Below are 22644 nucleotides of genomic sequence, written 5' to 3'. Positions count from 1 at the left end.
TTGAGAGAGTGCACTAATGTTAGTGCTATTTATTCTAATTTTGATCACAAGAGTTTTATGCTCTAGCATTTTATCAATTGATGATTAGTCTTACTGTTTAGCCCTATTTTGTGATGAATTTGTGGGTGTTTACGTCTTATATTGACTTTTATTTTGGTCTCTTTCACTTAAGAGTTGAATGATTTGAGCTTTTGTGCTAATTTTGTTGTCTCAGGATTTTGTGCTCAAATTGATTGATATGTGGACAAAAATAAAGTCAGAATTTAGTTGATTGGTTTGAAGAAGAATCGAAGTTCGTCTCGATACGAGTTCGTAGGCGAAAACGGATCCAAAATCCGACTTGAAACGAGGGAGAACGGGCCAAAACAAAACCGCTGCGCATTGCAGTGGACGGCGGGCGCCGTGTGACGGCGGCCGCCGTGCCCAAACTGCGAAGGGGGCACACGGCGCCGCCGTGTCACGGCGCCGCCGCCTCTGTTCAGATCCGACAGTACGTTTTTGCGTTTAAAAACCCCTTTCTAGGGTTTTACTTTATCATCTTCGAACCCAGCAGCCTCTAGAGGCGATTTCCACATTTTTCCTTGGGTTTTTAGAGTTTCAAATCAATTACTTTCGATTGTGGATTCATTGGATTGCTTTGGATGTCAATTAACATTTCATCCGATTGGATTTCCTTGGATTGCTATGTTTTGTAAGAACTCCCTTTGATTCTCTTTGTTTATGAATCTTTTGGTTAATTAAGTTTTGTGTTTTATGCTTTGATGAATGTGATGATTGGAGATTATTATTGTTGAGTTTAGATAATCTTGATTATATGAATTCTTTGGTTAATTGAATCCTTGTTTTATACTTTTGATGGATGTAAGGATTAGAGATGATTGTTGTTGAGTTTAGATAATCTACGTGATTCGTAGTTCGTTGCTATTGCTTACGTTTTTCCCTTCTTGTTGGTGAAAGTTTAGAGATTTCTTTTTATGGAGATTAAGATTTTCTTTGCATTCGAATCTTATGCTTGATTTAGTTTCTTGCCTAGGTAGTTATTAATCTTTGATGTTTACAAGTTTATGATCGTTTGGTTTAGTGTTGGAGTTGGAAACTCTTGTTGATTTCGTTAATGTTCAAATACCATGTTCTAGTTAGTTCGTTGTTGAGTTGCTTGCGGAATTCTCTTGGATTGTGTGTGTTTGCTTAACATTCATTTGATTAAATGTTAATATGTTATTTCGCCTAGATAATCGTTGTTTATGGTGTTGAATTGATGATTGCTTTCTAGATTGCTAGTTTAGAACCTTAGCTTTGTTTTCCTTCTTGCGTTCTTATTGGCTTCCTATCTTTTGCCTAGTTAACTTATATGCTTTATTTTAATGACGCATTAGTTAATCGGAGAGAAAGTGTCAGACCCAATTACCCGATTAGAGTGTTTAGATTTCTTTTAAGTTTCTTGTGAGCAATACGATTAGAGCCCTGCTAAGTCTTCCTTGTGAGACGACTTGAGTCACCTTACCACCCTAGGACGACCTCGTATAAATTCGAGTCCATCCGTTAGGTGTTTTTGGATGAGTCAAATTTTGGCGCCGTTGCCGGGGAAGGCTTTAGGCATTTGATTGTGTTGCATTGTTTTCCGTGTTTATTTTTGTTTATTTCTTTTGACTCGGTTATTTTCTCCCTCCGGTGCGTTTGATTTGTTTGTTCGTGTTGTGTATGCAAGGACGTAGAAGCTTGAAGAGAAAGCTTGCACCTTACTACGACAACATTCATCGACCTCGGGAGGTTCTTTCAAGCCTGGAGAAGGAGTCCGAGTCCAGTTCGAGAAGTTTTGTGGAATCACAGTTTCAAGAGAAAAACTGTGAAGAGAAAATTGCTTCCGATCCCATCCTGGAAGCCGTGGAGGAGACGCCTTCAGTGCATTCTGAAGAAGAAAAAGAAGAAGCTCGGCCTAATCCTGACCAAGAAGCAATGGCGGAGCAGAATGTCCAGTACATGGGAGATTTTTCCAGGCCAGTTATTGGGACCACTAGCACTTCTGCGATAGTGCTTCCCACGGCGGTCCGGAATTATAATCTGAAGCCCAATGATTCAAACCTGTTGCCGCTCTTTTATGGGATGCCCAGTGAGGACGCCTTGCAGTTCATCCGTGATTTTTGCACCCAAGTGCAGACCTTCCCACTGCTGGAACTCACCGAGGATCAGTTGAGACTTAAGTGCTTACCCTACGCACTCAAAGACCGGGCGAGAACGTGGTTGCTGTCCCTACCGCCGAACTCCATCACTACATGGGGAGAGGCGTGTGAGAAGTTCATGCTCAAGTACTACCCTAATCACAAGACTCAAGAGATTAGGAGCCAAATAATGAACTTCATGCAAGGAGCTGACGAGCCTCTCCACGAGGCTTGGGAGAGATTCCAAGAGCTCCTCCGCCAGTGCCCACAGCACCAGTTATCACCTGTCATGTTGATGCAGTTCTTCTATGACGGATTGATTCAGACGGCACAGTTTATGGTGGACAGTACAGCAGGGGGCAACATTGCCCGGAAGACAGCTGATGAGCTCAAGGAGATTTTCAACACACTTGCAGCGAGTTCTCAACAGAAATCAGCTAGAGGAAGGAGGGTTGAAGCCAATGCAGTAGCTCCCAACAATGAGCTTCAGAAGCAAGTAGCAGAATTGATGAGGCAAGTTCAGCACCTCAAGATGAACCAGGCAGAAGCCCCACCAGTTCACGCGCCACCAGCAGAAGGATGTGGAATTTGTGGCGATTTTGGTCATGGAACCAACGCGTGCCATCGCATGGGGGGATTCACACCTGAAGGAGAAGCAGAGGTCTATGCTACTCAGAGCTATCCGGGGAGGCCTCAATTTGAACAGAGGCCTATCTTTAATCAAGGGCAACAAAGCTCCAATTCGGGTTGGAGAGCTCAGCAGCAGAACTACACTCAAGCTTATCAGCAGCAGCAGCCCCCGCAGTATCAGCAGTATCAACAGTTCCCTATGCAACAAGGGAATTTTCAGCAGCAGCAGCAATACCAGAATGCCCCCCAACAGTTTCAGAAGCAAGCTCAATCGCAGAAGCCGTCTCTCGAGGACACCATGCAGTCCTTCATGGAGATGACCAAACAGAACATGGAGTCTCAGAGTGCTACCATCAAGCGCCTCGAGACTACAGTTGGGCAACTAACAGGAGCCCTGAATCAGCTGCAGCAAGAACAGCCGACCGGGAAGTTCCCGAACCAGGACAAACAGCCGCATCAAGCTCATGCCGTTGAGGTAGTCAAGGACAAGGCCCAAATAACCATGGGGAGATGGAGAAGCAAAACTGTGCAGGCAATCAAGGCTACCCAATGCCCCAGTGAGCCATTGCCACCCATCACTGTTGCACGAGACCAACCACCACCCAAGCAAGGAGATCCAGGTAGCTTTATTTTTGATATTAGCTTAGGTGGGGTTGAAAAGGTGTTTGGGATGCTTGATTTGGGCGCGGCAGTCAATTTGATGCCGTTTGATATTTTTGAGAAATTGGGTAATAAAAGGCTGAAATGCACGAATATGAAGATAGAGCTAGCTGACGGCTCTATTAGTAGCCCACGGGGCCTGGTTGAGGATGTTGAGGTTGTTGTGAGGGGAATTAGAGTTTTGGCTGATTTTGTCGTCCTAGATGTGGGAAAAGGGATTAGAAGCGAGAATGGGCATCTCGTGCTACTTGGCCGACCCTTTATGGCCACCACCCATACTCGCATCGATGTGGGTACGGGAACTGTAAATATGGTAGGGGTAGGTAAAGCGGTAACATTCTCAGTTTTTGATAAAAAACCTACTACCCCCACTTCCTTAATTCAAATCTGCTCTTATGTTGAAGCATTTGATGTTTTGGATGAGGATTGTATTGTGCAGGAATTCCTTAATAAGTTTCAGGAGGAGGACGAGATTGTGGAGGAATTCCTTGCTACCTTGCAGGATGAAGCTGACATTGAGCAGGAATCTCTGGATAAGCTGCACGAGGAAGGTGATATTGAGCAAGGCTTTCTGTGTGCCTTGCTCCTAGAAGAGAAGCTTGATGAGGTTGCTTCATTCAATCTCGTGGGATGTGTGGATAGAGGGCCATCCCAGGATACGAGCATGGAGGACTCATTTGGAGGACCCGCAGCTGCAATTCAAGAAGATGTGTTTACAAGGGCGCTAAGGCAGCTGGAGCTTCAATCGGATTTTGGTTAAGGGGTTCTCTTAGTCGGGCTGGCGACTTAAAAACTAGCGCTGCATGGGAGGCAACCCATGTTTTCTTGCTTTTTCTTGTTTCGTTTTTCTTTCGTTTTGTTTGTGTGGTGTTTTGTTGCTTCTGCTGTTTGGTGCAGGTTGTTGCGTTGGAGACTGCTTGTTCTATGGATGAGAGAGAGGCAGACATCGTGGGACACTACAGACTCACCACTGGATCGATATTTAGGGAAGTTTCCTCTTTCACCTCTCTTTTTGTTTGCACTGAGGACAGTGCCAGATTTTAAGTGTGGGGGGGGGGGTGTTTGTTGGTAGTTGTGAATCCTGTGGGTGTCTTTTTGTTGTGTTCTTGGGCTTTCTTGTGTGGGGCGAATGGTCCCCTTGTCTTGATTTCATGTTTGTTTTAAAGTACACATCGCATGTTGATGGTGGTTCACTAGCGATTCTGGTTTGTGATTTGTGTTGATTGTTGTCCTTGTCTCTTGTGATAGATATGTTCCCAGTGTGGTGTAATTAGTTTAATGTTTGGATGCAACACCCTGATGAGCAACTCTTGACGTGATTTGTCCGGTAGATGCTAGGGGGAGTGTTTTTATTGCAATTTCCTAATATCTTTCTCTGTGTTGAAATGTTTGGTTGGTTGTTGAGTACTTGATAGCTCTGGGTCTCTGCTCCTCTAATAGTATCGTTATGAGCATGGGAAACCACACGAGAATGTTTTGGACCACCTCCAAAAATGTCAATCTCGTGAAATATGGCCTATCTATTAAGAGCAAAAATAACTTGACCCCAGAAAAGAGAGTGAAATGTGAAAAGATGAAAGAATGTGAAAAAGGATGGAGATATGATTATAAAGGAAATTGCATTAGGAAATTCACCCCTAGCGGAGAATTGGGTCTGATCGGATCGAGTGGTATCATCTTGTTGTTGCATCTTAAACCTTAACTTTGAACACTTGATTGGAGACATTGATATCTTGAAAGACTTGGATTGGTTGGTGTTTTGCTTGGTGAGAAGAATCGCTTGTGGATTTTCTTTCGATGTTGTGATTGTTGCTTGAGGACAAGCAAGGATTTAAGTGTGGGGGGGTTGTTTAGCCCTATTTTGTGATGAATTTGTGGGTGTTTACGTCTTATATTGACTTTTATTTTGGTCTCTTTCACTTAAGAGTTGAATGATTTGAGCTTTTGTGCTAATTTTGTTGTCTCAGGATTTTGTGCTCAAATTGATTGATATGTGGACAAAAATAAAGTCAGAATTTAGTTGATTGGTTTGAAGAAGAATCGAAGTTCGTCTCGATACGAGTTCGTAGGCGAAAACGGATCCAAAATCCGACTTGAAACGAGGGAGAACGGGCCAAAACAAAACCGCTGCGCATTGCAGTGGACGGCGGGCGCCGTGTGACGGCGGCCGCCGTGCCCAAACTGCGAAGGGGGCACACGGCGCCGCCGTGTCACGGCGCCGCCGCCTCTGTTCAGATCCGACAGTACGTTTTTGCGTTTAAAAACCCCTTTCTAGGGTTTTACTTTATCATCTTCGAACCCAGCAGCCTCTAGAGGCGATTTCCACATTTTTCCTTGGGTTTTTAGAGTTTCAAATCAATTACTTTCGATTGTGGATTCATTGGATTGCTTTGGATGTCAATTAACATTTCATCCGATTGGATTTCCTTGGATTGCTATGTTTTGTAAGAACTCCCTTTGATTCTCTTTGTTTATGAATCTTTTGGTTAATTAAGTTTTGTGTTTTATGCTTTGATGAATGTGATGATTGGAGATTATTATTGTTGAGTTTAGATAATCTTGATTATATGAATTCTTTGGTTAATTGAATCCTTGTTTTATACTTTTGATGGATGTAAGGATTAGAGATGATTGTTGTTGAGTTTAGATAATCTACGTGATTCGTAGTTCGTTGCTATTGCTTACGTTTTTCCCTTCTTGTTGGTGAAAGTTTAGAGATTTCTTTTTATGGAGATTAAGATTTTCTTTGCATTCGAATCTTATGCTTGATTTAGTTTCTTGCCTAGGTAGTTATTAATCTTTGATGTTTACAAGTTTATGATCGTTTGGTTTAGTGTTGGAGTTGGAAACTCTTGTTGATTTCGTTAATGTTCAAATACCATGTTCTAGTTAGTTCGTTGTTGAGTTGCTTGCGGAATTCTCTTGGATTGTGTGTGTTTGCTTAACATTCATTTGATTAAATGTTAATATGTTATTTCGCCTAGATAATCGTTGTTTATGGTGTTGAATTGATGATTGCTTTCTAGATTGCTAGTTTAGAACCTTAGCTTTGTTTTCCTTCTTGCGTTCTTATTGGCTTCCTATCTTTTGCCTAGTTAACTTATATGCTTTATTTTAATGACGCATTAGTTAATCGGAGAGAAAGTGTCAGACCCAATTACCCGATTAGAGTGTTTAGATTTCTTTTAAGTTTCTTGTGAGCAATACGATTAGAGCCCTGCTAAGTCTTCCTTGTGAGACGACTTGAGTCACCTTACCACCCTAGGACGACCTCGTATAAATTCGAGTCCATCCGTTAGGTGTTTTTGGATGAGTCACTTACATATATATTTTTTTTTACACATGGGTTATTACTACACCACATTTTTATATTTACTTAATGTAACACCCCATTATCCTCCACTAATATTTTCTTTTCCCTACCACTAATCTTTTTCCCTACCACCACTAATATTTTCTTTTCCCTACCACTAATCTTTTTCCCTACCACTACTCCTACCTCTCCACCACTACATTCTTTCTCCCACTCTCACAACTTTTCTCCCACCATTATCACACTCCATAGAAGCCTTTGAAGCCCCAAGAGAAGTAGCAAAGCAAGGGAGAGTGTGGGAAAACTATAGAGTGAAGGTTGTGCTTCGAGGGTGAGTTTTTCTTTGCTTTTTCTCAACTGAAAATGCTTTATGGCCATGGATTTTTACACATTTGTGTGCTATATTATGTGAGGATATGTTTTATGATTTTGGATGATTATTTTGGTAGAGTTTATTGGGTGAAAAATCGTGCATGAGGTAAGGCAGCGAATCTGCCATAAGCACACTGCTCGGCAGTGTTTTGCAAGGCGATTCCAGCCATCCAAAAGGTTCCCAAAAATTCCCAAATTAATTGTATATCATCTTTCATATGTTTTCTATACTTTGGTAAATTTTCAGAAGGTTTGGAGCTCTTATGATTTATTTATGAATTTGTAAACATCACTGCCCATCTGGAATACATTTTTGGTAAACAATCTTTGGGAGGCCATAAGTAAAGTTTCAATCGGTGAAAACCTTTGAAACTTGAATATGTCACTCTAGACTCCCGTATCTTTCTTTTGACATCGGTCTCACCATTTTTGAGTAAGGGAAACAACCGTTATAAATTCTTGAAATCTAGTTCTTATTCCTTGTACCATCCAGTAGATTTTACAAACCTACGACTTTGAGGTGGCAAAGGCCGACTTAAATCTTTGATTCTCAAGCCTATCTTTCTACTGAATATTCACTGACATGTTGGGAACTTACTTGTTCAGTTTTATAATTTTTGGTGAAGCCTAAAGTGGTTTTTCCGATTTATGTTCTAAATCTGCCAAACTTGAACTCTTTTTGTGCACTGAACTTTAGACAGTCATATCTTCTAAACCATGAATGTTCTTGGAGTAAATCCAACTGTAGAGTGTTATGATCTCTCCCTAGTTTCCAGATTGACCCTTGGGGTTCCCAGTGGAGTTTTGTAAAGGGAGATATGAATTTTTAAAGAAAGCCCACTGACTTGGTTGTAATCTGGAAATCTGAAATTTTCAGATTTTTGCTTGTTAAATACCCATCTTTGAGAGGGCATATCTTGCTCGTTTGAATTTTTTTTCATTCGATTCAAATTGGAGAATGATCCTTGAAATGTCTAGTTTCCAGAATGTCTTTTGGAGCCTCAATTGGAGATCCGAGGCAGATTTGATGTCTGTTGCAAAACAACCTCTTAAGAGCTCAAGTTGTTGAATTATTTTCTATGTATCAAAGTTTATTTTAAAGGATGTTTCATGAAAGATTTAGTATATGTGCGTAACGAGTTTGGGACTATTTATTTTAAATGAGGTCCGTTCTTTTATTTAAATTATGATGGACTTTTAATGAATATTTTTGGGATTAAACTCTTATTTCTTGATTTATATAAATTATTTTTTTAAGGACTTATAAATATGAATTTCGTAGGCCTACTGACCTACTGTGATCGACGGTTTGTCGATGTCTAATAGCTTTGAAAATTTTATAGCAAGTCCCTACATGAGTCTTGAGTACCCTGGTAAAATTTCAAGCCATTCCAACTTCGTTTGATACTTCTTTAAAATGCAAAACCTAAACTGCACATTACTACCGAGAATTTCAGAGAACAGAGGAAAGAGTCATTCATTTCAGTAGCTTCCTGTGTGATCTAGATTTCCAAATTTTTATGGTATTAACCTTATTGTGTTAGCTAGATATCCACCAAAGTTGATCCCAGTTTGACAACGTTTACTATTTTTCAAAAATCCAAGTTTTCGATTGTTCAAAACTGCCGAACATGGTAGATCGTGGTAAAAACGTCATATCTCTCAAACCACTTGGAGTTTTCGACTCTACTTTTTTTTATATGAAACTAGACTCGAAGATATTTCTTTCGGTATGAGTCTCGAGTCCAGAAGATGTCGGAGTCAGAACAGATTAAATTTTGAAGTTGAGTCAGTGTAAAAACAGAGCATGTTTTGATGATGTTTGATTGTGATTCTTATGTGCCTTATGTGTTTGTGTTGCCTATGTGTTTGAATGAGATTAGACGAGGTATGATTGATTTTTGACTGTCTTTAATGTAACGAATTATGGATGCTAGAACCCTAAAACATTAAAAGATACCCTAGGCACGTAGAATTAGACTTTGTCTTATGACAATTTCTTCACGAACTTATCGACTCTTCATCAATGAAGGTTCGGGCGACAGAAAGTGAAGCCGAAGAAGAAACGACTCCACGCCAGCTTTAGGAACAATTGAGGTGGGCATTATTTTATTATTACGTATATAGAGATCCCCTGCGTGACGTAGGCCTCATATGCGAATATATATGCATGATATGTTTTGACTATTTATTCAGTTCTTATGAAATGCTTATATGTTTAATGCCCTTTATGAAAATGAAAATGTTATGAAAATGAAATGTTTATGAAATGATTGACTGCCAAAATGTTTATGTTTTTATATGTATCCTATCTGTGTTGGTTCGCCAACTTTAAAGGAAATCCAATTGGGATCCTATGCTAGACAAAGGTCGCTAGCTAGGGTTAACGTGTACACTTATGGAGACCGCGAGTCGCTTGCGACCGGTCTTGGCGTCCGTGGTAAGGAGGCCTCCTTCCCGGCGCGTGACAGAAAGGACAGATATGGATCATATAGACTGAAAATGGGATGCATCCACCTTTATGAAAATGAACGAAATGTTTTAGTAAGCGCAGGTCATTTATGAAAACCCCTGTGTGTTACTGTTATGGCAGTTCAATTTATATATGTATGCATGTTGTATTTTCGGCTTATGTCACTGAGTATTTTTATACTCAGCCCTGCATGTATTTCTAAATGTGCAGGTTGAGCAGGCGATGGAATGGATCGGTGTTGAGCGGATTTCCCTTTTGATGTTTATGTAATGAAACCTTGAGTATGCATCTCCATATGCATAACTCACACGTTTTTTCGCTGCAAACACTCTGACTTATTCATCATTTCTACTTGAACTTATTACTACTTCATTTTAATTAACTTTCAGTTGGGGTCTAGTCGTTATGGCAGACTCATTTGTGAATTACCCAAGTGGTTATATATATATACCACTAGTTTGTTATTAATGTTGGTTACTTAGTAAATCCCCTTTAATTTCCGTTTCTTATTGTTCACCCCAAGTCATAACCCTGGTTAACCCGTCATTGGGATAGTGGGCTGTGACACTTGGTAATGCCCATTCCAACCACATTCTTTCCGTTTCCGCTCCACTGGACCTTCCTTCCTCAACAACTTCGTTTTTCCCTGGACAGACCTGAACTGACACAAATAAAGAGAAAAATAGGGCCAAATGGCCCAAAAGTCGAAGACGCATCACACCTACACACTTAAACCATACTTGCCCTCAAGTATGTAGGTGGATTCACAGAAGACACGGACGAAAAGTTTGAAAGGTAAGGAATAAAACTACGTGACACGAAACTTGCACCAACATCAAGATCAGATCATACTAACATGCATCATTCAGTTCAATCTAACCACAAACCATAGAGTAATGATTATGCATAAAGTGTGATAGTAGTTTCTCTCTCTCTCAAGTACCAGGCTAAGTGTATACACTCTTACTTTGTTGTACCAGTTCTTCTATGAGTTTGATTGAAAACTACAAGTGGAACACACTAGTATGACTCATCAGAGGGTCTTTGTTTGGTTGTAATGGGGTATACGGTGCAAAGGTGGGATAAATATGGTTCAGTGGCTAATTCAGTATCACCCTTACTCAGCATACAAGTTCAGTAAAACTACAACCAACCTTTTATTCCCCTGTTTTAATAGGGTTCACCCTTTCTTTGATTTTTGGCAATATTTTTTTCATTCATTTGTTTTTTGTGCCCATATTTTCTTTCTTTTCTCCAGTTCTTTGTTTACCATTTCATGCACCCTAACAACTCTTTCTTTTAGATATAGCAATTAGAAAGGCTCAAGAAAGAATAAGTTCGGCTCAAATTGGCATAACAAGGATTTTATCACATTCATCAACAAAGAAAAATCTGGGGCCCTAATCAAAGAAATGTGCCCTAATCACGCAAGTCATTACCAGCAATAGAAGTCCTCAAACAAAATCTAGATTCCCTAGCACAGCAAAGTCTCACCAGAAATATGCGATTTTTCATAAATTTGGCCCTGATCTCACTGGTGGGGTACTATCTGTAAGCTCACAACTACTATCATGCATACCATACTCAACCACCAAATCAAACCATGACCAAAATCAGCATGCATATTCTCATCACCATCAAACAGTGCAAGTAAGACTCGACTCAAACAAGACTCTAAAGACACTAGAACATGAAAATCAAAAGATAAAACAAAACCTAATCTAAAAGTTCAGGGTAAGAAAACTTAATTGTCTAGGTTGGAGGATCTCTCCTCTGCATTTAATCGGTCCATGATTGCCTTAAATCCAACGTCCATTGCTTCCCTCAGAGTTGTTATCTCCGCGCTCAACATCAATAGCTCGTCCTTTACCTCCTTCATCTCAGCCAACAACATCACACTCTCGCTGCTGACAAGGCGGGGTGCATCCTGCTCTTGTGGCCTCCTCGGTTCTGGCCTAGCTGCTGCTCCTTCCGGGTACACCAAATGATACCTCCCGCCTTCGTCGGTCTCAGCCACCCTCCAGCGCACAAACCTTCCGAGATCCAGAAAGCGACTATCGGCCAGAGCTATGTCATCCGGGCTCTTCACGTCGAACTTGACGAGCTTCTCTGCTAAGATGGTCACTAGTGGGAAAAGGGAGAGAAACATGTTAATATGGGTGACCCCATACTGGAATTGAAGTGCCACGGTGAACCCAAAGTTCACCCTTTTCCTCTCCATCATACACCACAACAGGAAGAGTTCCTGTTGCGTGTGAAGGAATATTAAATTGAATTAACGTTCCACTTTGCCCGATGATCGTTTCTTGGTTATTATTAATTTACCATACAACGATTAATTCTTAACATGCTCCTATGAATTTAACAGCTGCACGTTGGAGTTCAGAAATACCTGAAGAATTCAGAAGAATTCGTCAATCTGTCGCTGAACAGGTCAGCCAACTTCAACGCTCCGGTTGACCCCTCAAACGACCTCCAATACGAATTCTTCGTCTTCGAAAGAGCTTTCCGTGGCCGCCTGATTCGTCTGAATCGGAGTTCTGTCGAGGAAGTTATGGCCGTTTTACGGAGACTGCCAGAACTTGGTTTCCTGCGAAAAACTGACTCCAGCTCTGATCTTCTCGACTGTATCCCGCTCAGCTTTCACCGTTGGATGGACAACGAGCTGTGAAAGTCCCAAGAGAGAATTATGCCTATCACGTCTGGTGCCGCTCTAAACTGCTCTCTCAAAACCCTAATTAATTAGTATGTATTGCCTGAGAGCTGACAGCTGTATTTAAAATAAAACAAAATAAGCTGTGGGACGCCAGAATCCTTGTGATAGGCGTGTTCTCTCTTTGCTAGGGCAAGGAGACATTGGGCCAGTCCAGGGACCAAATACAAGGAATAAAGATGGGCCTCAAATAAATTAATTATCTATGGTCAGCCCAGACCATAATTAATTTATAAATATCAGTTCATTCCACTAGAGAACCGATACTGACTTACCCCTTTATTGCCGGTGATGAGTCGGGGGGCTTGTATTTAGACTTATTAAATCTCCGTATTTAAAATATCCGACATCCATTAATTAATTAGAGCTCTGACAACTTAAATTAATTAATCTCTTAATAATTCCTTAAGCAGTACCACTCAAAACTTTATTATTACGCCTGAACTTAATCAACCTGCAGGGTTTAGCGTAATAAACCTTATTGAGCTCCTTAAGGGGATGTCATTATCCTATACCGGATACGGGTACTAATACAGATAATCAAATATCATATATTAACCGCTATCACCCAAGATACAGAGTACTCGAGTTAGTATATAACTTTCACCCATAGTAAGTTAAAGTGATATACGAATTAATATATATATCTGAATACTTATTACTCCCTCCGTCCGCCAAAAGTATTCCACAATTACTATATTTGGCGTCCGCAAAAAGTATTTCACTTTCCTTTTTAAGCCATGGTCCCACCATCCACCTTTATATTTTATCCTTACAAACACTCTTTATTTACAAAAAAACCACCCCAAATTCAATCTCAACCACACATCTCATAAAATGGTGGGGCCCTTTCTCCACTACATTAACATCATCACACATTTTATTAAACTCCGTGCCCGGTCAAAGTGGAATACTTTTGGCGGACGGAGGGAGTAGTATTAAGATTTATAAGTCACCGAGATCTTGATTCTTCACTTAAGTCAGATAGAAGAATACAACTCAACTGTGGTCCTATCAATACGTAATGACGTACCAGTATAGACAAGTAGTCAAGACAAACTACTTCCATCTATACTGCAGCCTAAACCAATAACTTGTCCTAGAGTTATTTCGGCTGTGATCATATTATATCTCTTAAGATTATTCCAATTATACGATCTTCTGTGATACACCGTATAACCGTATAATCTACTTATATAGAGATAAAGAACATACATATGCAATCATGAACACAATCAGATAGGAGATTAGATAGTGAACTTAGGAAACATTGTATACAAGCATAAAACGTTCTTGCTTTCAGTATACAAATCCAATAATCTCCCACTTATACTAAAGCAAACTTTTAGTATACAATGCGTCTATTTACCAATCACCTAACACTTCTCCCACTTATACTTAAAGTTTCCTAAGTGGGTGGCATCAATCTGGCATCAATCGCATTCCCATCTTTCAATGACCATTTGCGATAAGCCTTTTGTGAAAAATCAGTAGGTTTCTCCAATATGTGAGAATTTATTCTTTGAGCACATAACCTCGATTTACGAATAATCGTATAACTTGGTACTTACTCTCCATGTGTTTGACCCCTTGTGGTTCTAGGATTCCTTAGAGTTTGCAATTGCACTTGAGTTATCACGAAGGTGATGCTCTCACGCAAACTAGGAATCACCTTTAGATCCTGGAGGTAGTGGTCAAATCAAAAGGTTTTACCTCCCAAGGAAAACACATAGCTCGAGGTAATTATTCTTTGTTCCGGTCAGCCTGCTCAGCTACTCGGTCTTGGGCATACTGATTGTTGTACCTTGGTATACCTTGGCCTTTGCTTAACATGGATAGCATTTTACCGAACGGAGATCACCCGTTAGGCCCCTACTGCCCATGGTTTCGAACAGATCCTTCCGGAACCACGAGATTCAACCGAAAGAACAAGTGCCTCACGAATGTTTACATGTCAACAACAATTATTTCCACCCCTAAAACCTCACCAAGGGAATTACTCACACATAACGCAATTCATAAATACAAAAGGGATTAAACACATTATAGAACGAAAAGAAATACTGGAATAGATAAATAGTACCTAGGCTTCAAGCCTTCGAACTTGTTCAAAAGTAGAAACACAACGGAAAATGGAAAAGCACGAAAATGTAAATTGTTTCGGATGCCACACACGGCGGACTTAATTGAATACTAAAAGTAAAAACAAGAGTTTCAAGGTGCCAAGAGCTTCTTCACGCTGCACACCATTAGTCTTTTATACTGCCGGATGGTAGAGGCCTAACCCTAGCTGCGCCGGTTCCAAATCTTCGCCGGGATCTTCTTTCCTTAATTAGTTCGATCTTTGATTGATCCTGATTGAAGATGGCGTCCAGCTGCAAGCTTAGTCAACCTTTCCCATTCCTTCGATCCTTCCAGTTTCTTCTTCCACCTTCTACTTGTTTCTTCGAGATCTCCGAGATTGACCTTCCTTTTATGGCTCTGGCTGTCTGCTTCTCATGGTAACGATCAGACGGATTGCTCTCTTTGGTGTGACTTATACCAGGTGGGTTGCTCCAGGTTCCCATGCCCCAAGTTGAATTGGAGAGGTACTTGTTGGCCGAAGCTCCATGCTGATAAACATGACTTAGCAATCCAGGCTCGGTAATGCCCATTCTGACCGCATTTCTTCCGTTTCCGCTCTGCTGACCTTCCTTCCTTCACAACTTCGTTTTTCCCCCTGACAGACCTGTACCGACACAAATAAAGGGAAAAATAGGGCCAAAAGGCCCAAAAGTCGAAGACGCATCACACCTACACACTTAAAGCATACTTGCCCTCAAGTATGTAGGTGGATTCACAGAAGACACGGACGAAAAGGTTGAAAGAAAAGGAATAAAACTAAAAGACACGAAACTTGCACAGACTTCAGGATCAGATCATACCAACATGCATCATTCAGTTCAAACAGACCACAAACCAGAGTAATGAACATGCATAAAGTGTGATGGTAGTCTCTCTTCTTGCTAAAGCACCGGGTTAAGTGTTTACACTCATAATTTGCTGTGCTAGTTCCTCTAAGAGTTTGATTGATGACTACAAGTTAAGCACACTAGTATGACTCATCAAAGGGTCTTTGTTGGGTTGTAATGGGGCATACGGAGCTAAGGTGAGGTATATATGGTTCAGTGGCTAATTTCAGTATCACCCTTACTCAGTATACACATTCAGTACAGCTACAACCAACCCTTTATTCCTCCATTTTCAATGGGGCTCATCTTTCCTTGGGTTCTTTTGTGGGCAATAATTTTATACAATTTTTTGTGCCCAGATTTTCTTTCTTTCCTGTAATTCCTTGTCCACCATTTTATTCACTACATAAATTCTTTCTCCTAGATATATCATTAACAAAGCTCAAGAAAGAATGAATTCGGCTCAAGTTGGCATACAAGGGATTATCTTTTCACGTTAAACATCAAAGAAAAATCGGGGGCCCTAAGTCAAAGAATCGTGCCCAAATCACACAAATCAAGTACTAGCAAAAATGAGTCCTCAAACAAAGTCAAGATTTCCTAGTCACAGCAAATTCTCACCATAAACATGCATTTTTCAATTTGGTCCTGATCTCACCGGTGGGGTATTCTCAGTATCCTCACAACTACCATCATGCATTTCATACTCAATCCACCAATCATACAAAAACAGAAATCAGCATGCATAATCTTTCACCATCAAACAGTGCAAGTAGACTCGACATCAAAAACAGATTAAACAGACACTAAGACAAGAAAAGCAAAAGATAAAATAAAACCTAATCTACGAGTTAGGGGGAAAAACTTAATTGTTTTGGTCGGAGGACCTTGCCTCCGCATTCAGCCGGTCCATGATTGCTTTGAAGCCAGCTTCCATAGCCTCCCTCAGGGTTGTGATCTCCGCACTCAGCATCAGCAGCTCATCTTTCACTTCCTTCATTTCCGCCAACAACATTACGCTCTCGCTGCTGACAAGGCGGGGTCCCTCTGGCTCTAGTGGTCTCCTCGGTTCTGGTCTAGCTGCCGCTGCTCTCTCAGGATACACCAAACGGTATCTCCCGCCTTCGTCTGCTTCGACCACCCTCCAACGCACGAACCTGCCCAAGTCCAGAAAGTGACTTTCGGCCAGGGCTGCATCATCTGAGCTCTTGGTGTCGAACTTAATGAGCTTTTCTGCCAAGATGGTCACCAGTGGGCAGAGCGAGAGGTACTTGTTGGTATGGGTTACCCCATACTGAAATTGAAGCGCCACGGTGAGCCCGAAGTTCACCTTTTTCCTCTCCATCATGCACCACAACAGAAAGACTTCCTGTTGGGTGACCACATTGGAACCTTCCAGCCGGCCGTAGATGTTGTAGGCCAGCCACCTGTGGCAGATTTGCAAGGCGGGGTCCCTGATCTCGTTCGATTTGCTGATGTTTTTGACATACTTGCTTCCGGTAGACACCAGTGACCAGTAATGGTCAATCCGACTCCTCCACTCCGGTGTGGCTATGGTTTCGGCCTGCTTGTACTCCTCATCATAGACTTCTGTGGCTTCCATCACCCCCAGGTGGATATTCAGCTCGTTGATCGAGAGCGGGAATATCCTACCTTGCATCTGGAACCGCAAGGTACCTGGGGTCTCAATTGTGTAGTTCCCTTTGGGCTTAAACTCGACAGTTCCCATGAACTCCTCCGTCAACTTCTGGTATGCTTTAGGGTTCCACTCCAGTATCTTCTTCCAACCAATCCCTTCAAAGTAACCCTCTACTTTCTCCTTGATCCCCAAATCCTCCAAAGCTTCAGTCACCAGAAAATACCAAGGGGTAATTTCTCTGTTTTGCAGGACGGCATACCTCTGATTTTCTCTCGGTATGACCACTCTGGAAGCAGTGGTGCGTATCAGCCCCTTTTGCTTCGCAAGTTTCGGCTTTGCAGTAGTGGCTGTACTGGAGGTGGTTTTCTTTGGTGCCAAAACCTCCTCAGATTTGGAGCTATCCACGGTCTCAGTTCTCTCTGGGTCTACTTCCATTGGCTCCTCCATCTCCTTGGCCTTCCCTTTTTCGGCTGCAGTGGGTTTCCTTGTTTTCTTACTCTGCTCAGCTTTTGTTCGGGTCTTACTGCCTGCCGGTGCCGGTCTGGCCTTGACTGGTAGTGGGGGCTTGGCAACATCTAGCTTCCTTTTTACTCCGGGTCTCTTGCTCTGGGGTGTCGGGATTTCTACTACCTTTTCCTGAACGGCCTCAACTTCCTCCACTTCATCATCCTCTTCCTCGTCCACCTTCTCTTCTTCGCTCTTCTCCTCCTCCGCTTTCTCTTGTTCCTCCTCTTCCGTATCTTCGGAAGCTGTTCTTCCCTCTTGCACGGAGGTTTCTGGAATTTGTGGTTGCGGTTGAGCTTGAATAGGTGGTGATGCGACAGTGGACCGCGCCGGAGTTGCTCTGCTCGCCTGAGCCTTCTTTGATTTTTTCACAGGAGGGGTGAGCTCGGGCTTTCCCTCTTCCGGTTGCGTCGACTCGGCGGCTGCTCTTGCTACTTCTCGTTCCTCTTGTAGGAGGACTTCGGCACGCCCCTTGTGGGGAGGAAGATCGTGGGTGGGAGGCTTTGAATATGGTAAGTGTGACGGTTATGGCAGAAAAAGAATTTTTAAGGAAATAAAAACTTGGCCAAAATTTGAAATTCAAATTTCTGCGGAAACCGAAGAGTTGCAGTCACATCGCCGCCTGCCTTTGACACGCTCGCGTCATCTCCCTCCGTAAGCCCTCTTCCAGACCGTTCCAATCCCTAACTCTCCACCTACACACTTTGCAACGCAAAGTGGGCTTGGATCAACCTCTGGGCCTCTTTCCGAATTATCTCGGTCTGACTTTCCTGCATGTTAGTGCATCCAAACAAAAACAAAACAGCTTTAAAGAAAAAGAAAATTCGGTATAGACCATACCGAAGTAACCACACTGGGTTGCCTCCCAGCAATCGCTCTTGTTTCTCGTCTTGAGCTCGACCTTCCTTCACTCTTCATTCGTATTCAGGGTCGAGAAGGTGGCACTCCTCCTTCTCTTTTCCTACTTCAGCAAGCTCATGATAGGGCTTTAAGCGATGCCCATTCACCACGAATGTATCAATTCCATTGTGATCATATACTTCAATGCTTCCATTTGAAAAGATTCCTTTGATCACGAATGGTCCTGACCACTTTGAACGAAGCTTCCCAGCCATCATCTTGAAGCGTGAGTTGAAAAGTAGGACTTTTTGTCCCACCAAGAATTCCTTCTTCCTGATTTTGGCATCATGGATCCTTCTGGTTCGCTCTTTATAGAGCACCGCATTATCGTAAGCCTCCAACCGAAGTTCTTCCAACTCACTCAGCTGCAACTTCCTTGCTTCTCCGGCTAGGGTCATACTGAGATTGATTTGCTTGATTGCCCAGTATGCCTTATGTTCAACTTCCACAGGTAAGTGACATTTTTTCCCATAAAGTAGGCGGAACGGGGACATTCCAATGGGTGTCTTGTAGGCAGTTCTGTATGCCCATAACGCATCCCCCAAATGGTCACTCCAGTCTTTACGGTTGGGGTGCACCACCTTTTCCAGGATGCTCTTTATTTCCCTATTGGAAATCTCGGCCTGGCCATTTGCTTGGGGGTGATATGCAGTGGTGACCTTATGTGTCACCCCCATCTTCTTGGTTAGTGCTCTGATAATGGCATTACAGAAATGAGACCCTTGGTCACTGATTAGAATTTTGGGTATACCATATCTCCCGAACACTTGTTCCTTCAGGAATCCTGCCACGGTATGAGCATCATTGCTTGCGGTTGCCTTGGCTTCAACCCACTTTGATACGTAATCTACCGCCACCAAAATGTATTCGTAGTTCTTTGACTTTGGGAAGGGTCCCATAAAGTCAATCCCCCATACGTCGAAAATTTCGACCGGCATGATCAGAACTTGTGGCATTTCATCATTTGCGGTAATACCTCCAGTCATCTGGCACTTCGGGCAGCTCTGTACCCATTTCCTTGCATCCGCGAATATGGTGGGCCAGTAGAATCCACTCTTCAAGATTCTGTGGGCCGTGCGCTTTCCTCCAAAATGTCCGCTATTTGCTGTTCCATGACACATGTCCAAAATTTGGGCATGCTCATCCTCAGGTATGCATCTCCGTATGACTTGATCTGCTCCAGTCTTCCAGAGATATGGATCCTCCCAGTAATAATATCGTGCTTGCACGAGTAACTTCCGTTGTTCGAATCTTGTCAATCCTGAGGGTAACTCTTTGGTAATCAGATAGTTAGCTATATCCGCATACCAGGGTTCCTGCTTGGTTAGAGTATACAGTTCTTCTTCTTCCTCCAGGATGCTCATGGAATATAGTCTCTCGTCTGGGAAGGTATCGGTAATGGGCATACCGTCATCTTCTTCCAGTTGTAACCTGCTCAAATGATCTGCTACGAGGTTCGCAGCTCCTTTCTTGTCCCTTATCTCTATATTGAACTCTTGTAGTAGCAGAATCCACCTGATGAGTCGAGGTTTCGATTCCTTCTTGGCCATCAAGTATTTCAACGCGGCATGATCCGTGTAGACCACCGCCTTTGTTCCCAAAAGGTAGGAACGAAACTTCTCTATGGCAAATACCACCGCCAGTAGTTCTTTCTCAGTATTGGTATAGCTGCACTGTGCTGGATTCAGTGTTTTGGATGCGTAATAAATCACGCAACTCTCTTTTCCTTTCTTCTGTCCCAGTACTGCTCCAACGGCGTGGTTGCTGGCATCGCACATGATTTCGAACGGTATGTCCCATACCGGTGGTTGAATAATGGGGGCCGATACCAACTTGTTTCTTAAAATTGTGAATGCCTCCTTACAATCATCGTCAAACTCAAACGGCACATCTTGTTGAAGAAGTCTGGTCATGGGCTGGGCAATCTTGGCAAAATCTTTGATAAATCGCCGGTAGAAGCCTGCATGGCCTAGGAATGCCCATATGTGCTTTACGGTCGTCAGGTAGGGTAATTTGGCGATGGAATCGACCTTCGCCTTGTCCACTTCAATACCCCTTTCTGAAATCACGTGCCCAAGCACTATTCCTTCCCTTACCATAAAATGGCATTTTTCATAATTAAGGACTAGGCTTTTCTCCACACATCTTTTCAAGACAAGCTCTAGATGCTTCAAACATGTGTCGAAAGAGCTACCATATACGGTGAAGTCATCCATGAATACTTCAATGCAATTCTCCAATAGGTCGGAGAAGATGCTCATCATACACCGTTGAAAAGTTCCCGGAGTGTTGTAGAGTCCGAACGGCATTCTCCGGTATGCAAATGTCCCAAATACGCAGGTGAAAGTGGTTTTCTCCTGGTCCTCATGTGCCACAAAAATTTGCATGTATCCAGAATATCCGTCTAGAAAACAGTAATAGGCATTACCGGCCAACCTCTCCAACATCTGGTCGATAAAGGGCAGTGGGAAGTGGTCCTTCCTGGTTGCATCATTCAGCTTCCTGTAATCAATGCAAACTCTCCATCCAGTTTGCAATCGGGTGGGCACAAGCTCGCCTTGATCATTCTCCACAACCTGTATCCCTGACTTCTTCGGTACGACATGGACTGGACTTACCCATTGGCTATCGGATATGGGATAGATGATTCCCAACTCCAGCAGCTTGAGAATTTCCTTCAGCACTACCTCTTTCATGACCGGGTTCATCTTCCTTTGAGAATCTCGAACGGGTTTGGCTCCCTTCTCAAGGTAAATGTGATGCATGCACTCCGTGGGACTGATGCCTTTTATATCAGCTAAGGTCCAACCGATGGCTTCCCTATTTTCTCGTAATACTCTGACCAATCGGTCTTACTGCACGACGGTTAGATCAGAACTCATGATGACTGGTAACGTCTCTTCTGGTCCCAAATAAGCATACTGTAAATGCTTAGGTAATTGTTTGAGCTCCAAAACGGGTGCTTTCTGAATCGAAGGTAACAGCTTCTCGTTCTGCCCATACTGAGCCAATAACTCCGGTTTGCTTGCCTCTGCTCCCCCAGCTAGATAGACTTCCTGGATTAATTCCTTGATCTTCTGGTCTACCTCCACCTCGGCTTTTAAAGTGCTTTCTCGGAGGGAGTAGAGCTCCATGATAGCTTCCTTCATTTCATCGTCCTCCATATGTTCAGCATCCCGATCAGTCAGACCATATTGAATCACCTTCTCTGTGGTATCCCTGGAATCGAAAGTAATTCCTTGTTCTTGCACCAAGGGTTCAAATACATCGACCATATCCACCGTCTCCATTGCTTGTTTCCTCTTCATGGTCTCATAGATATTGAATTCCACTTGAACTCCGTCGAACTCACATGTCAAGATTCCGGTTTTCATATCGATCTTGGTTCCGGCGGTCATCATGAACGGTCTTCCCAATAGTATGGCATTCTCTCCAGTTTCAGGTCCGGTATCTAGAACATAGAAGTCTGCTGGGAAAATCAAATCCCCAACCTTGATCAGCACGTCTTCCACTACTCCTTCCGGGTAAGCGTTGGACCGGTCAGCCAACTGTATGACCACACGGGTGTCCCTCATCTCGCCAATATTCAATCTCTTGTACACAACCAATGGCATCACATTAATGGAGGCTCCAAGATCCATCATTGCCTTATCCATGTTGGTTCCTCCTATGTTGCATGGAATGGTAAACATCCCTGGATCCTTTCGCTTAGTGGGTAGCTTCCGTTGGATCACTGCCGAAACACTTTCTCCCATCACGTACCGGACTTCTTCCTCCATTTTGACTTTTCTTGAACAAAGGTCTTTCAAGAATTTGGCATATTTGGGGATTTGCCTGATAGCATCGAGTAAAGGTATGCTCAACTCAACCTTTTGAAACATCTTCATCATTTCACTTGCTTCCTTCTCTCTAGCTTTCTGTTTCAAGCGTCCCGGGTAGGGTGCTTCGGTTGGGTTGCTACCTCCAGCTTGTTCATCGGTTGGACCCTTCCCGTGCTTATTCCAGCCTCCTCGAAGCAATTCAGGTTCTGCTAACAATTCTTCCTCCTTTTCTTCCCCCTCAGGAAACTCGGTTAGCACCACTTGGGCATGCTCTCTGGGGTTGATTCCCATGGCTGGGAGTTTACCAGCGTTCTCCTCTAGTTTGGCCACTGCCTTAGTCAAATGACTAATTTGCTGGTTAGTTTGGTTCATGCCGGCACGAATTTCATTGCGAAACTTCTCGCTCTCCTTAGCCATGCTTTCAATTGCTTCTTCCCAAGGTGCTCTCCGATGTGGGGGTTGGTAAGGAGGCTGTTGCTGATTCTGGTTGTGGTGTTGAGGTGGTCCTA

At 42.7% G+C, this 22644-nt stretch overlaps 1 long non-coding RNA gene across 1 annotated transcript; it reads left to right on the top strand.

Moving 5' to 3' along the window:
* Positions 1 to 6981: 6981 nt before the first annotated feature.
* LOC130990963 (uncharacterized) lies at positions 6982 to 9968 on the top strand. Its single transcript, XR_009090999.1, has 2 exons — positions 6982 to 7093; positions 9818 to 9968. It is a non-coding gene; the product is annotated as an uncharacterized LOC130990963 (long non-coding RNA).
* The last annotated feature ends 12676 nt before the right edge of the window (positions 9969 to 22644 follow it).

The sequence above is a fragment of the Salvia miltiorrhiza genome, chromosome 6 (genome assembly GCF_028751815.1).
Source record: "Salvia miltiorrhiza cultivar Shanhuang (shh) chromosome 6, IMPLAD_Smil_shh, whole genome shotgun sequence".
NCBI classification, from domain to species: Eukaryota; Viridiplantae; Streptophyta; class Magnoliopsida; order Lamiales; family Lamiaceae; genus Salvia; species Salvia miltiorrhiza.
This window is presented reverse-complemented; position numbering and strand designations above follow the sequence as displayed.